This window comes from Talpa europaea (assembly GCF_964194135.1).
Source record: "Talpa europaea genome assembly, chromosome: 3".
Lineage (NCBI taxonomy): Eukaryota > Metazoa > Chordata > Mammalia > Eulipotyphla > Talpidae > Talpa > Talpa europaea.
In genome coordinates this window covers 66,134,911-66,148,324 of record NC_140069.1, presented here as the reverse complement: position 1 = coordinate 66,148,324, position 13,414 = coordinate 66,134,911, and the positions used below count along the sequence as shown (strand labels likewise).

The 13,414-nt window shown below is 39.5% G+C and overlaps 1 protein-coding gene across 2 annotated transcripts in view; it reads left to right on the top strand.

The window, feature by feature from the left end:
* Positions 1 to 13,414, top strand: part of SNTG1 (syntrophin gamma 1) — a gene marked incomplete at both ends in the record, with an annotated part of 271,863 nt that overhangs the window by 40,391 nt on the left and 218,058 nt on the right. The gene's annotated exons all lie outside the window — the stretch shown is intronic.

Sequence of the window (13,414 nt, the reverse complement as noted above, 5' to 3'; positions counted from 1 at the left end):
TCATAAAAGTAGCATTTATGTTATAAAATTACATGCAGTGGCAGAGACTGTGTGTGTGTGTATGCATGTGTGTGAGCATGTGCAAGAAGTGGAGGTGACTTAGAGGAGCTTAATCTCAAGGCAAACAGGGTAGAGAGTAGGCAGAATGGTCATCAATTTTACTGTGGTGTTTTCTTAGATATTAGTAAATGTGCAGATGTGAAGTACCAGTCAAGAATACTCTAAATAAATCGGTTTAGGTAGTCTCAGAAATTTGAATTTTAACAACCATTCCAAGTCACTCCATTGTAGGTGCTCTCTAATCTACATTTTGTGGGGCTCTGGAAGGTTGAGGCGCTTCTGTTGGGTATGGTCAAAGCCTATAGAAATGATACAGAAAGGAACAGAGGAGTGTTAGAGATTCAGGAAATGCTTATCATGGTGGATTAAATAGCATTCATATAACCATCAATGAATTTCTGTATCAGTTCCACAGGAAGAAAAAGAGGAGAATTATGGTTAATAGTTTATAAACAAGAGTCAAACTAATAAAAAAATACAATAAGTGTTTTGTTTCTCTCAGCTCTAATTTATTTGGTTTATGAATACATCACTCTTATGTTAAAAACTATTTGGATAGAGAACACTCTTTTGACATATTTATATATTTCAAATCACCCTCAAGTGTCTGTGGGGCACCTCAAGTGTCTGTGAAAAGACAGAGTTCCTAAAGCAGTAATATTAGAGAGCCATTCACTATGAGTACTAGAAATTGCTAATCAAGTTCTGCAAGAGTTCATTTTTTTTCCGTGTGTGTGTGTGTATGTGTGTGTGTGTAGACCACATTTAAAAAAAAAATTGTGTAGAATAACGGGAGGGTAGGCCATGGTGTGGGGGGTGAGAGGATTCAACATAGACAGATTAGGGAGCAGAACAGGCAGAATTACTGAAATACACTGCTAAAGGGAACAGCAAGAGACAAAGGAGATGTCTGCTGTGTCATATGTGGGTTAGGCATAAAATTCAGGCTGCCGCAATGATAGTGCTTACCCCTAGGCCACCAGGGAGGCACAACACATTTTTCTGAGGTACTCTGTACTTGGCACTTAGATTGTCTCCATGACTTGGCTATGGTATATATGTCTACAAGGAACATAGGAGTGTTGATATTCCTTCAAATTAGTATTTTTGCAATCTTCAGAGACATAGAGTGGATTTACTAGGACATATGGTCTACCCACTTTTAATTTTTTTAAAGGTTTGTTTGTACGAGAACTGGGGTACAGGCCAGAGGCGCAGGAAGGTGAGAGAATTCACCAGAATCAGAGATGGGAACAGAAAAGGCAGATGGACTGAAAACACTGCTGAGGGGAGCAGTGGGCAAGACAGAAGAGGTCTGCCATGCCATGTGGGTATCCCCCTGGCTTAGCAGGAATCCAACCCACACTGCAGAGGCTGTGCTCAACCCACTGTGCCACCGGGGAGGAACTATTGACTTTCAATTTTGAGAAATCTTTATATTATTTTTCACAGGCCCTGTGCCAGTTCACATTCCAGCAGTGTAAAATGTTTCTTTTTCCCCAAATCCTCACTAACACTTGTAGCTTCTGATTTTCCTATGGACTAATCTCACAGATTTGAGGTAGTTTTAATTATCATTTCTTGATTATAAGTGATGATGGGCATTTTTTCATGTTGATCACCATTATATCTACTTTGGAGTACTGACTGTTTTCTGCTTCTCCCTCTTCCTTTTTGTTGTGTTGCTTGAGTTCTTTGTATATTTGGAGCATCAGTCCTTTGCCAGATATATGGTGTGCAAATATTTTCTCCTGTTCAGCAGATGTCTTTTTACTGATAGATGCTTTGTGTACAAGCTTTTTAGCTTGGTGTAATCCCTTTTGTTTATTTTTGCTTTCACTTCTTTAGCTGTTGGAGAAAAATCCCCAAATACAAATTTGAAGCCAATGTTGTGGATGATTTGCTTATTTTTCCCAATGTATTTCATGGTTCCAGGTCTTCTATCCAGGTCTTCTATCCATTTTTTTTTAAGATTTATTTATTTATTCATACAAGCACTGGGTACAGTCAGAAGTGTGGGAGGGTGAGAGAAATCACCAGAACCATAGCGGGGAACAGAACAGGCAGACCGACAAAATACACTGCTAAGGGGAGCATCGGGCATAGCAAGAGAGGTCTGCGCACCATGTGGGACCATCACCAGAGGCTGGGGATCAAACTGGTGTTTCGCAGCCCAGCGCTCAACTTCTGTGCCACCAGGGGAGGCCCGTTCTATCCATTTTGAGTTAATTTTTATGTAAGGCTTGAGATGGTGATCTATTTTTATTCCTTTGTTTGTGACCATCCAGTTTTTACAATACCATTTGTTCAAGAGACTCTTATTTCTCCAATGTAGACTCTAGATTCCTTTATCATAGATTAACTGCCCATATATGTATGGGTTTGTTTCTGGACTCTGAATTTTATTCCATTGTTCTACGTGCCTTTTGTGGTTCCATATAAATTTCAGTAATATTTGTTCCATATTTTTGAAGAATGCTATTGAAGCCTCAATGGAGATTGCAATGAATCTATATATTGATTTGGGAGGATCATCATTAAACAATAAGAATTCCTCTAGTCCATGAGAATGGCATATTTTTATGTTTTGTGTCTTTTTTATGTTTCTCTCAAGGATGCCTTATAGATGTCATACTATAGGTTTTTCACTTCCTTAGTTAAGTTCACCCCTATATTTAATTTTCTTGTTGTAATAATTATGAATGGGATTTTTTGCTGGATTTCTTTCTTTTCCAACTCATTGTTTACATATAGAAATACAACTGAGGGCCTCCCTGGTGGTGCAGGCAGTTGAGTGCCGCACTGTGAAGCTGTCCGCAGTCTCTGCATCGCGGGTTCGATCCCGGATAGCCAGGATAATCCCACATGACACAGCAGACCTCTCCTGTCTCACCCACTGCTCCCCTCAGCAATGTATTCCATCAGTCTGCCTGTTCTGCTCCCCACTGTGTCTCTGGTGAATCCTCTCACCCTCCTGCACATCTGGCCTGTACCCCGGTTCTTGTATAAATAAATAAATCTTTAAAGAAAATAAAATAAATACAACTGATATTTGTAGACTGATATTTTTTTTTTACCCTGAAATTATTATTATTTTTTAAAGATTTATTTATTTATTTATTTATACAAGCACTGGGTACAGTCAGAAACGTGGGAGGGTGAGAGAATTCACCAGAGCCAGAGCGGAGAACAGAACAGGCAGACCGACGAAGTACACTGCTGAGGGGAACAGCGGGTGGCAGGAGAGGTCTGCGCGCCATGTGGGAACCTCGCCCAGCGGCTGGGGATCGAACCTGCACTGCAGAGGCTGCGGGCAGCTTCGCAACCCAGCGCTCAACTGGTGCGCCACTGGGGAGGCCCTGAAATGATTTTTTTTAAAAAAAGATGTATTTATTTATTTATACAAGCACTGGTTACAGTCAGAAGAACAGGAGGGTGAGAGAATTCACCACAGCCAGAGCAGAGCAGGGTACAGAACAGGCAGACCAATGAAGTACACTGCTGAGGGGAGCAGCGGGCAGTAGGAGAGGTCTGCGCGCAGTGTGGGACCCTCGCTGGCCACCAGGGATCAAACCGGCACCAGCGCTGAAGAGGCTCCGGGCAGCTTTGCAGCCCAGGGCTCAAGCGCTGTGCCACCAGGGAAGGCCCACCCTGAAATTATTTTTCAATTTTAATTAGTTTTCTTCAGTGGAGTCTTTAGTGTTTTACATGTGTATTATCATGTCATCTGTGAATGATGATATTTTTACTTCATCTTTCTCAATTTGCTTTCCCAATTTGGATTCCTTTTTATCTTTCTCTTTCGTGACTGTTCTAGCTAAGACATCCAACGCTATGTTGAATAGTAGTATGAGAGCAGACATTTGTGTCTTGTACCAAATATTAGAAGAAAAGTGTTCAGCTTTTCATTATGGGATATGATGTTGACTGTGGGTTTGTCATATATGGCCTTTATTATGTTGAACAATGTTCATCTATCCCCAGCTTTTGGAGGGTTTTTAATCATAATAACTTTAATCAAATGCGTTCTCTACATTGATTGTTTTAATGATACGCTTTTTATTATTCCTGTTTTTTAAAGATTTATTTATTTTGTATATACAAGAACTGGGCTACAGGCCAGAGGTGAGAGGGGTGAGAGGATTCACTAGAGACAGAGTGGGGAGCGGAATGGGCAGATTGACTGAAATACACTGCTGAGGGGAGCAGGGGGTGAGACAGGAGAGGTCTGCTGCGCCATGTGGGTAGGTCCCTGGCAGGGGATCAAACTTACTTCACCAGAGAGACCCTCCTTTTGTTTCTGTGGTGAATTATAGTATTGTTTTCTGATGTTGAACAATCTCTATAGCCCTGTAATAAATCATACTTGATCTTTTTGATTTATTATTTTATTTGTTATGTTAAGATAATGTTGAGAAATTTCAATTTTTACATCTATATTCATCTGGAGAATTGATGATGATTCTATTTTTTTTAAGATTGATTGATTGATTGATTTATATAAGAACTGGGGTACAGGTCGGAAGCGTGGGAGGGTGAGAGAATTCACCGGAGCCAGAGCAGGGAGCAGAACAGGCAGACGGACCGAGGACACTGCTGAGGGGAGCAGCGGGTGAGGCAGGAGAGGTCTGCCAAGACATATGGGGTTCTCCCTGGCCAGCGGAGAATCAAACCTGCACTGCAGAGACTGCAGACAGCTTCGCACCGCGGTTCTCAATCGCTGTGCCATGGGGGGAGGCCTGTGATGATTCTATTTTTTTTATTAATTTTCTTACATTTTTATTATTGTACAATATTTGATTTCTCCCCTCAGGTGTAATCCCCATAGATCTCCCACCACCATCACCACAATCCCTCACATTCTCTTGAGCTCCTTCCTCCCCTGTTTTTACATCTATCCAAACACCTACCTTGTTGTGTTCCTCAGATCTATGGTCAGCTTGCAAGTTTTATCTTTTTCCAGATTTTTTGTTTGATTTCTATCACCTTTTTTTTTTTTTTTTGTGATCTGTGTCAGGTTTTGGCATCAGAGTGATTGTGGCCTTATGAAATGTATTTTAAATTTTTCTTTTGAAGGAAAGGCATTAATTAGCCCATCTTTGAAGGTTTGCTATAGCTCCCTAGGAAAAAAAAAATTTCTATTGGGAGACCTTTGTTCTGTTGAGGTTTTCTATTTATTCCTGATTCAGTCTTCAAGGCTGGTGGATTTCTAAGAATTTCTCCATTTTGTTGTTCTAGGTTATTTTTTTTATACACACACACATATTTTTATATATACATGTATACATATATTTTTATATGTATATACACATACATACATATATATGTATGTATAATATTATTGAAGTTCCCTGTCACTACTGTGTTGATGCCAGTATTTGAGAGAGAGAGACAGAGAGAAAGAGAAATATAGTAATCTCTTATTTTCCTCTGTATTTATAAATGTCTGTTGCAATTTTTCCTTTTTTTCTGATTCTATTTATTTGATTTTTCTTCCTTTTTTTACATACTGAGTTTTGCTAGAACTTTATCTATTTTGTTGATTTTTTGAAAGAAGCAACTTTTGGTTTCATTGATCCTTTTGGCTGTTTTTTGGATTTTTCATTTATTTCTCCTCTGTTTTTTATTAGCATGTCCATCTAACTGATTTTGGTTTTCTGTTTTCCTTTTTGTAATATCTTGAGGTAAGAGGTAAGTTTGTTTATTTGAGCTCTTTCTTGTTCAATTATGTCAGTCTTTATAACTACTTTTCTATTAGTACTACTTTTGCAGTATCCCATAGGTTCTGATAGATTATGTCTTTATATTTGTTCATCCCCAGGTTTTAGTTATTTTTTTTTAAAGATTTATTTATTTATTTATACAAGCACTAGGCACAGTCAGAAACGTGGGAGGGTGAGAGAATTCACCAGAGCCAGAGTGGGGAGCAGAGCAGGCAGAAGGGCCAAAGTACACTGCTGAGGGGAGCAGCGGGCGCCAGGAGAGGTCTGTGCACCATGTGGGACCCTCCTCTGGTGGCCTGGGAGCAGCCGGGGATGGAACCAGCACTGCAGAGGCTGCGGGCAGCTTCACAACCCAGCGCTCAACTGCTGCGCCACTGGGGAGGCCCCCCAGGCTTTATTTTTTAATATTTCTTTGATTTCCTCATTTATCCAAGGGTCATTCAGTAGTGTATTGTTCAATCAACATATATTAGATATTTTCTTGCTTTCTTGGTGTGGTTTATTTCTACTTTGAAACCATTGTGATCAGATGACATTTATAATTTAAATCTTCATGAATTTACTGACATTTGTTTCATGACCTACATATAGTCTATTTTGGAGAATGTTTTGTGCGCAGTTGAGAAGATTGTGTAATCGGTTTTGGGGGGTTAGTGACTTATAATGTCTAGTAAGCCCTGTGTCCTAAGTCTTCCCTTTAAAGCTACTGTTTACGTCTTTATTTTTGTCTGTCTTTCATTTGTTAAAAGTGGGGTGTTGAAGTTCCCTATCACCACTGTGTTGATGCCAGTAGTTGAATTCAGATTTCATGATAGTTGTCTTATATATTTTGACATTCCTTAACTTGGTGCATAAAAATAATTTAAAAATATAATGAGAAAACTGTATCCAATGTGTCCTCTTTCAGTTTCATTTTAATTACAGGTTGTCGGTGGGGTGGGACTGTGGCAAAGGGGGGAATGTACTCAGTCTTTCCAAGTCTGAGATTTCAAATTCCCTGTCAAAAAGGTTATGTGCACACTGTGACCAGAGGGGATACATTTTCCCCACAATGGAGAGACACAGGCATTTGGAGTAGTGCCATTTCCAGGACAGCCCTTCATTTGCTTCCCTAAGGTAGCCACAGAAAAATCTGCTGGGGATATTGTGTTCACTGTGTCCTCTTGCAATTTCTTTCTAGGTACAGAAAGGAGTTTATGTAGCAGAGGGAAGCTTTGGTGTCTTACATAACACCCCAGGATGGACACACCAATCCTGGAAACCCAGAGATGTACGAAGGACTGTCTTATGTCTCTCCCCACTGCCATACCCAATTCCTAGTCACCTGGGTGTCTTCACTGAAGTATAGAGCAGGCTATGCTCTCACTGTGAAATAAGCACTCCCCTTTTCAGGCAGGGGCCAGGCGAGGACTTGGAGGGCTTGTGGAGGATGTGCTAGTATCCCTCCCTATGAAATGATATGATTCCTGAATTAATGTTTCTCTGCCTTTCTGATGGTTTCTGGCATACCTCCTTTCTAAACCACTAATTTTCATTTCCCCAGCTCTGTCCCAGATGAGGCTACACCTTCTGAGAATTTATTTTTGGTACCACTGAGGGAAACATTGACATAAGGGTCTTATCTTTCTGCCATCTTGTCCTCCCTGCTTGGATTTTATAAGCATGCTCTTAAAACACATGCCTTATATCAAATTAGCGATGTGCATAAAATTTCAAATTAAGGAAAAAAAGATTGACTGTGACGGTATGCAATCTGTGTATGTAAATTTTCTTTTATTCACTGACACTGTATTTGTCTCCTGATCAACTTCACTCATAAGATGCCTTCCGTAGTATAGTGTTACTTCTATATTGGAGTTGTAAGGGCACACAATTTAGCTATAGCAGAAATATTATCATTTTGTTGCATAGAAGAACTGGGGTGCAGGCCAGAGTTTGGGGGTAAGACGATTCACCAGAGACAGAGTGGGGAGAACAGGCACATTTACTGAAATACACTGCTAAGAGGAGCAGTGGGAGAGGCAGAAGAGGTCTGCTGCACCATGTGGGTTAGCTCCCTGGCTGGGGATTGGACTCAGACCTTAGGTTTGAATGTGCTGAGATTTAAACCCTTGTCCCCCAGGGAGGCCTATAGAAGAACTGTTTTCATTATGATTTTAGAAGAAAGGCATGGGCCTCCCTGGTGGTGCAGGCAGTTGAGTGCAGCGGTATGAAGCTGTCTGCAGCGTCTGCAATGCTGGTTAGATCCCCGCTGGGGTGGAGCAACCCACATGGCAGGGCAGACCTCTCCTGTCTTGCCTGCTACTCCCCTCAGCAGTGTGTTTCAGTTTGTCTGCCTGTTCTATTCCCCACTCTGTCTCTGGTGAATCCTCTCACCCTCCCCCACATCTGGTCTATACCTCAGTTCTTGTATAAATAAATAAATCTTTAAAAAGAAATAGAAGTGAGGCAATTGGAAATTACAATATAATGGTGTTTTTTTTATTTCAACCTAATACAAATCTATTTTCATTTATATTTATAGGTAACACTGGTTTACAACATTCTATGTGTTTTAGGAGTGTAGGTTCACACCTCTTGGAATGTATGTTGCCACATCTAATCCACAACCAGAGCACAAATACTCCTCTACCACAGACAGTCCATTAGACATCTTTTACCTTTTGCTCTTACTTTTTATCCTACGCCTAAGGTCTGTAGTCAATTTTAAGGGTGTTATTGTATTTTCTGTTGCTTTGTTTTGTACGTATTCTACATATACATGAAATCAGATGGTATTTGTCTCTCCCTTCTGCAAAATTCACTTAGCCTAGTCTCCTTCAGCTCCATCCATGTTCAGACCAAAGGCAATATTTCATTTTTTTTTTTTGTATGGCTGAATAGTCTAACACTGTCTATTTACAGAACTTCTTTATCTGCTCACCTGTCCTTGGGTGCTTAAAGTGTTTCCATGATTTGGCTATTGTAAGTAGTATTGCAATGAACATAAGAGTGCATATATTAGTGTGTTTTTTTTAAAGATTTATTGATTTATGCATACAAGAACTAGGGTACAGGCCAGAGGTAAGGGGGATAAGAGTATTCACCAGAGACAGAATGGGGAGCAGAACAAGCAGACTGACTAAAATACATTGCTGAGGGGAGCAGTAGTTGAGACAGGAGAGGTGTGCTGTGCCATGTGGGTAGCTCCCTGGCTGGCCAGGAATCAAACTTGTGCTGCAAAGGCTGCAGATAGCTTAAAAGTGCTGTGCTTAACCCCCTGCAACACCAGGGAGGCCCTATTTTAAATTAATGTTTATATCTTTGTATAAATACCTAGTAGTGGAATGCTGGCTCACATGGTAGATCATTTTCTAATGTTATGAAAACCTCCATATAGTGAAATAGTCTACATCCCCACCCACCAACAGAGTGTGAAGGTTTCTTTCTCTTAAAAAGATTGCCAGCACTTATTTCTGATGTTTTTAATATAGGTTATTCTCACAGGTGTGTTGTAGTATCTCATTGTGGTTGTGATGTGCATTTCCCTGATCTCATGGTCCTGTTGGTTTATTGTGAGTCTTCTTTGAAGACATGTCTATTTTGATTTTTTGCAATTTTTTAATGGATTACATTTTTTATTTATCTTAACTATATGAGTTATTTGTAGATATTTATTAGTAGTCCCTTACAAGATGTGCAAATATGTTCTCCAATTAGTTTACTGTCTATTTATTTTAATGATAATTTTACTGTGTATTATTTATTTTTAGTTTAATATAGTCACATTCATTTATTTGCATATTCATTCTATGCATTTTATGGTTCCAAATCTTATATCCAAGTTTTTTTTTAATTTAAATTTTATTTTTATAATCCCCAAACAATTACAACCCCCTTATTTTTACCCCAAGCCCTCCTTTCCCAGCCCCCACCCCCCATAGAGTGTCTCTTGTTCATAGTTATTTGTTGATTTTGATATTTTCTTTCTTATAGTTATTCTTTTTCCTGGTCCCTCATTTAGGTTTTCTAGATTCCTGCTATGAGTGAGACAATCTGGCATTTTCTTTTTCTCTCTGGCTTATTTTGCTCCAAGTTTTTAATACTCTTTAGTTATTCGTGTGAGTGTGTAAGCGCACATGTGTGTATGGTACAAGATAGTAGTCTAGATTCATTCTTTTTCATATTACTGTCCAGTTTTCCCAACACCATTTGTGTATACTTCCTCCATTACATTCTCTTGACACCTTTGTCATAAATTAACTGTTCAGGGCCTCCCTGGTGGTGCAAGGTGTTAAGCACCGCACTATGAAGCAATCTGCAGCCTCCACAGCACAAGATCAATCCCCAGTCAGCCAGGGAGCAACCCACATGGCACTCAGACCTCTCCTGTCTCACCCACTGCTCCACTCTGCAGTGTATTTCAGTCAGTCTGCCTATTCTGTTCCTTACTCTGTGATTCACTCTCTGGTGAATCCTGTCACCCCCTGCATCTCTGGCCTATACCCAGTTCTTGTATGCATAATTAAATAAATCTTTAAAAAAATGATTAATTAATTAACTGTCCAGATAGTGTGGGGATATTTCTGGCATCTCAATTCTATTATGCTCATATATGTTTGTTTTTTTCCCATACCATACTGTTTGTCTGTTATCAGTTAATAGTGTTTCTATGTTAATTTCATTTTTTTTTTCTATTTCGGTTTCCTTACAGAATAACATAGCAGTCTTGACAGAGATTGCATTACTATTACGACAAAATTACTTTGGATAAGATGGTCATTTAACAATACTCTTCAGTCCCTTAGTATAGAATATTTTTTTTTTTAAGATTTATTTATTTGTGAGAGGATTCACCAGTGACAGATTGGGGAACAGAACAGGCAGACTGACGAAATACACTGCTGAGGGGAGCAGCAGGTGAGACAGGAGAGGTTTTCTTCGCCATGTGGGACCCTCGCCAGCCAGCCGGGATCAAACCCACACTGCAGAGGCTACTGACAGCTTCACAGAGTGGTGCTCAACTGCCTGCACCACCAGGGGAGGCCCGGTGAATGATCCTTTTAATGTAATATTGAATTTGGTTTACTGGTATTGTTGATAATTTTTGCATTTATAGTCATTAGGAATATCGCTCTATAGTTTTATTTTTTGTAAGTGAACCCCTCATCTGCTTTTGGTTTCAGGGTAATAATGGCCTCACAATGTGTAGGTGAAATCTCTGTCAAACTTAGGAAGAGTTTGAAAGTATAAGTGTGTATTCATCATTGAAGATTTTGTTTAACGTACTAGTGAAACATTCTCTACTGGACTATTTTAATTTTGGGATACCTTGATTATTCTTTCAAATTGTATCCTTGTAAGTGGCATATCCAGATTTCATATTTCCTCCTTATTCTGTCTTGTGGGTTGTATAGTTCTAAAATTACCTTTGATTGCCTAATGTGATAGCCACAGGACCAGTATCAGTGGTCCTTTATGTTTTGTTATACCTCTTTAGTATTTCTTATGAGGCTGGTTTGGAGATGAATTTCTTCAACTACTGTTTTTCTGTGAAGGGCTTTATTGCTTCTTCAATTGTGAGTGTTAGCCTAGCAGGGAGAATTTTCTTGCTTTGAGGTATTTTTTTGGGGGAGACACTTTGAATATATCATATACAGTCCTTCTCTGAGTTAAAGTTTCTGGTGAGAGACACGCTGATAGCTCTTTCATTGAATTAACTACTACCAAGGAAAGCTATATATGAAATCATTTATCTTTTCATATTTCACTTGGTTTGGTAAATATAAAGTTCAAAGACAAATGAGAAATATTATCTATGGTATCTCTGATTTTGAAAAGAAATAAAAAATCTGGAATTGGCCTTATTTACATAGCCTTTTGTAATAATTTAGAAATTCTTTCTCTGCTGGACCTGCAGGCCTATATCCTAATTAAGTTATGCATTTTTAACAGCATAGGCAACCATTTAATTAAATGCATGATCTTTTCTACTGGATACTGATTCTCATCAAATTATTATTTGGTACCTTACATAGCTCAAAGACCCAATTTTATGACTCCCTTAGTAATTTAGACAGTCTCAAGCTTGATAAACCAATTACTTAGTGGGGCCCCAGCCAGTTTTCCTCTGAAGGAAATAACACAAAGGTACACAGCAATAGAGAACATATCTCATGCACTGAGAAGAGAAAGTGAGGTAGAGATGGGGATATAATGATTTGCTTCACACCTCCAGCCAAGTCTCTTCTCAGTCATTTGTGTTCTCAAGATTAAAATTTATAGGGGACATGTGTGTTATATAAAATTTATAATTCCACAGAGATATTATTTTCAAAATGACTAAACTGAAAGGCAAGGATAAGACAGTACATGAGAATGAAGTTTGAGGACCTAAGTTAAAATTTGTGTTACATCGGTGTGATGTTAAAAAAGGGCCTAAATTTCTCTGACCTTATTTTTTCTGATCTGAAAGATGAAATAGATTGACATTAATGTTTTGTCCACCTAAGATATTCATTTATTTTGTTTTAAAAGTATACATACTTTCTGTAAAAAATCGTATAAAATAAAGTGCAAATAATGAATGAATATTTCTGATTATGACACTTATTTAATCATAATATGTCAAAAATATTTCATCAGTTGTAATAAATGGACAAGTTTAAGATCTTAATTATCAGGGGTACTATGGGTAAGATAAGGAGGAACTTTCTGCACAAGCTTTTTTTGTAAATCTAAAAGTTTATAAAAATTAAAATCTGGGCCTCCCCGGTGGCACAGCGGTTGAGCGCTAGGTTGTGAGGCTGCCCGCAGCCTCTGCAGCACCGGTTTGATACCGGGCTGCTCCCCAGCCATTGAAGGAGGGTCCCACATGGCCCGCAGACCTCTCCTGCCGCCCGCTGCTCCCCTCAGCAGTGTACTTCGTCAGTCTGCCTGCTCTGCTCTCCCCTCTGGCTCTGGTGAATTCTCTCACCCTCCCGCGCTTCTGACTGTACCCAGTGCTTGTATAAATAAATAAATAAATCTTTAAAAAAAAAAACATATCAGGGAGGGTCCAAATTTAGGGGACATATGTATCTTAAACTACTGCATACATGTTTGTGGGACCCAAGTACCTCCCTGCCACTGCCACCCTAAAACTGGAGGTAGTGGTTGGACTTTGAATCTCTGAAAATTTTCACTCTTTGGCATCACTGCAGAGGGCCTTTCTTCTACCCACAGAAAAACAGGAGTGTTTATTCCCAGTGCAACAAGTATCAATTTCCAATAGCTGCAAATCCTTCCCTACCACCTACTTCATCTGAGCTCTTAGTCCACTACAACTGGATGAGTTCCACCTACTCTAAGGAAAACTAAATGTTGGGTGAGTGTGGAACTGATGTACCTGAAGTGTCTAGCAACTACTTGGGCATCCTGAAAAGTACATGCCTCTCCCTTTCCAGGGCCCCTGGACTTCCTTTTATTCCTAGGCCTTTTAAAACAGGTGAGTACTAGAAGGAGCTAAGCTGACACACCTCAGGCGGCTGCTGGCAGTTAACTACACAGTCCTACAAGGCACCTGTTCCTTCCCAACATAGACTTGCATGGCTTCCAACATTCCCTAGCCTCTTCAGCAGGATAAATGAAGCTATACATAGAAATAATGAGTT